Here is a 4,246-nt window from a genome sequence, read left to right as displayed (position 1 = left end):
GACTAGACAGACCTTCGTTGGCAAAGTAAAGGCTCTGCTTTTCAAAATGCTATCTAGGTTGGTCATAACTTTTCTTCCAAGGAGTAAGTATCTTTTAATTTCATGGCTGCAGTCACCATCTGCAGTGATTTTGCAGTCCTCCAACATAAAGTAGTTAAAAACACCAATATAGTATTCTAACGCATAAATATGGAATTTAGAAAGATGGTAACGATAAGCCTGTATGCGAGACAACAAAAGAGACACAGATGTATAGAACAGTCTTTTGGACTCTGTGGGTGTGGGGGGGGGGGGAGATGATTCGGGAGAATGGCATTGAAACGTGTATAATATCATATATGAAACGAATCGCCAGTCCAAGTTCCATGCATGATACTGGATACTTCGGGCTGGTGCACTGGGATGACCCAGAGGGATGGTACGAGGCGGGAAGAGGGAGGGGAGTTCAGGATGAGGAACACACCTGTATACCTGTGGGGGATTCATGTTCATGCATGTAAAAACCAATGCAATATTGTAAGGTAATTAGCCTTCAATTAAAATAAATTTAAAAAAAGATTTTAAAGCTGCAAAAGAACAAAAGTAATTTGATACTAAACTATTAAGTATACGTTAATTATACATACCTGACCAAAAAGGACTTAAATCTGGAAAAAAGAAGATGTCTGATGAGATTGGGTCACTTAGATCACAGTTTGATATTCAATGGAAACCACAAATTATATGAAAAGACTATTGTAAAGTAATTAGCCTCCAATTAAAATCAATAAATTTATATTTAAAAAATAAGATAAATGTCATATATGATTAAAAATGAAAAGACAAGACTAGCACCTGGTTTCATCAAACCAGGAAAAAGTACAAAGTAGCCATATTTCCTACTGCGTTTGTCTGTTTCACAGTGTTTTTTCAGACTGGAAGGGCGGGAGAAGAATGCTTGGAGCAGGGCTCCTTGTCTGTTTTGAGACCATACCGCCATCGTGCGGAAAGCGTTTGATCGGGCCCAAGCTGTGAGCTGCTCTTCTTTGCAAGGCCTAGCAGTGGAGGCAGGTCAGACCAATGTAGAACCAACAGAACCTGAACTCAAGCCTAGCCCCTCTGTACCTTTTTTTCTGTGGTCTGGCAGGATCAGTGGACAGTCAGGTTCTGGGCTTACTATCTAATCAATGAGCGACCAGGGCCCGGGAGCCCTCCAGCTGCTGTCTGGAAGTCAGGCCACAGGAAGGAGGGAGGCGGGGCCTCAGTTTCCTAACAGTGTGGCCTGGACTTAGAGCCAAGCAAGGAAAACGGGGTATTTATCTTGTAAATTGCCCTTTGACATTCAGGCCTCGTGATCACTTCTGTGTTGTAGGGTCTGGGCCCACTGTGACAGGAGCAACAGAGCGCAATGGACGGGCCAGTGCCAAGTACACTAATGAGCCGGTGTCATTAATGGAATTGAGGGTGACCAAATGTCTAAAGTACCATGTCTCGGAGCAAGAAGGACCTGTGTGTAAAGAATGGGCGCTTTGGTGGTGTGAGCCAGGACATCTCCAAGACTGCAGTTGGTCTAGGGAATGAAAATCAGGAATGTACTGGAAGCAGCCGACTGGCTCCTGGGCCCTGGCCCCTCACCGAGCTGACTGACCGCCCCTGCTCCTGCCAGACCACAGAGAAAAAGGTAGAGAGGCCAGGCTTGAATTCAGGTTCTGTTTTCTCTTCCTTTGGCCTGACCAGGTTGTCAAGGAGGAACAGCTCACAGCTTGAGCCCGATCAAACTGTTACCGCACGATGGCGGTATGGTATCAGAACAGACAAGGAGACCTCCTCCAAGCATCCTTCTCCCGCCCTTCAAGTCTGAAAAAACGCCACGAACAAAGATATAAGAAAATGTGGCTGACCGGTTTTGTTCAGTTTGATGAAACCTGTTCATACTTTTGCATTTAATATTTGCTTTCCGTTAGATATCAAACTGAGATGTAAGCCATCCAAACTCATCGGGCATCTTCTCTTTTCCAGATTTCCTTTTCTACCTCACCAAGGTTTCCCACATTTGCTCTTATTCTCTCACCCTTTTATCTCCAGCAATTTTTCGTGCTATCAAATTGATTCAGTGTCAAAGGGAATTCATGCCAAATGAAGAAACAAAAAAAAGAAAATGATATACCTTATGACTTGGTCAGTCTAGGCAACAGCCCACATGGCGGTTATTATTCTATAGCATTTTCCAAATTCCCTGGGGTCTCTTTTGTACTTGATGAAAATTTCCCACATTTGCTCTTATTCTCTCAACCTTTTATCTCCAGCAATTTTTCATGCTATCAAATTGATTCATGGTGTCAAGGGGCACACCTCAGGAATTCGTACCAAAGGAAGAAAAAAAAATGATATACCTAATGACTTGGTCAGTCTAGGCAACAGCCCACGTGGTGGTTATATTTCTATCGCATTTTCCAAACTCCCTGGGGTCTTCATATGTTAGACCTTGTGTGTTGTGTTGGAGCAGCCATTTGGTGGAGCCCTAGGAGGAAGGACCAGAGACCTCACATGACTGAATGCAGGCAATCTCCTACTCCAATCTCCTCGTTATGATCATACATTCTTCAGTTCAGTCCAGTTCAGTCGCTCAGTCATGTTGGACTCTTTGCCACCCCCATGAATAGCAGCACGCCAGGCCTCCCTGTCCATCACCAGCTCCCGGAGTTCACTCAGACTCACGACCATCGAGTCAGTGATGCCATCCAGCCATCTCATCCTCTGTCGTCCCCTTCTCCAACTGCCCCCAATCCCTCCCAGCATCAAAGTCTTTTCCAATGAGTCAACTCTTCACATGAGGTGGCCAAAGTACTGGAGCTTCAGATTCAGCATCATTCCCTCCAAAGAAATCCGAGGGATTGGCTTTCCCTTCAGAATGGACTGGTTGGATCGCCTTGCAGTCCAAGGGACTCTCAAGAGTCTTCTCCAACACCACAGTTCAAAAGCATCAATTCCCTGGCGCTCAGCTCTCTTCACAGTCCAACTCTCACATCCATACGTGACCACTGGAAAAACCATGGCCTTGACTAGACAGACCTTCGTTGGCAAAGTAAAGGCTCTGCTTTTCAAAATGCTATCTAGGTTGGTCATAACTTTTCTTCCAAGGAGTAAGCATCTTTTAATTTCATGGCTGCAGTCACCATCTGCAGTGATTTTGGAATCACCGAAAATAAAGTAGTTAAAAACACCAATATAGTATCCTAACGCATAAATATGGAATTTAGAAAGATGGTAACGATAAGCCTGTATGCGAGACAGCAAAAGAGACACAGATGTATAGAACAGTCTTTTGGACTCTGTGGGAGAGGGGGAGGGGAGGATAATTAGGGAGAATGGCATTGAAACGTATAATACCATATATGAAACCAATCCCCAGTCCAGGTTTGATGCATGATACTGGATGCTTTGGGCTGGTGCACTGGGATGACCCAGAGGGATGGTAAGAGGTGGGAGGAGGGAGGGGGGTTCAGGATGGAGAACAGGTGTATACCTGTGGGGGATTCATGATGATGTATGGAAAAAACAATACAATATTGTAAAGTAATTAGCCTCCAATTAAAATAAATTTAAATTTAAAAAAAGATTTTACAGCTGCAAAAGAACAAAAGTAATTTGATACTAACCTATTAAGTATAAGTTAATTATACATACCTGACCAAAAAGGACTTAAATCTGGAAAAAGATGATGTCTGACGAGGTTGGGTCACTTAGATCACAGTTTGATATTCAATGGAAACCACAAATTATATGAAAAGACTATTGTAAAATAATTAGCTTCCAATTAAAATAAATAAATTTATATTAAAAAATAAAATAAGTGTCATATATGATTGAAAAAAAAAAGACAAGACTAGCAGCTGGTTTCCTCAAACCACGTAGTACAAAGTAGCCATATTTCCTACTGCTTTTCTCTGTTCAAGGTGTTTTTTCAGACTGGAAGGCCAGAAGAATGCTTGGAGCAGGGCTCCTTGTCTGTTCTGAGACCATACCGCCATCATGCGGAAAGTGTTTGATCGGGCCCAAGCTGTGAGCTGCTCTTCTTTGCAAGGCCTAGCAGTGGAGGCAGGTCAGACCAATGTAGAACCAACAGAACCTGAACTCAAGCTTGGCCCCTCTCTACCTTTTTCTCTGTGGTCTGGCAGGATCAGTGGACAGTCAGGTTCTGGGCTCACTATCTGATCAGTGAGCGACCAGGGCCCGGGAGCCCTCCAGCTGCTGCCCGGAAGTCCAG

The sequence above is a fragment of the Ovis aries genome, chromosome X (assembly GCF_016772045.2).
Source record: "Ovis aries strain OAR_USU_Benz2616 breed Rambouillet chromosome X, ARS-UI_Ramb_v3.0, whole genome shotgun sequence".
NCBI lineage: Eukaryota > Metazoa > Chordata > Mammalia > Artiodactyla > Bovidae > Ovis > Ovis aries.
Note: the sequence above shows the minus strand (reverse complement) of the source record.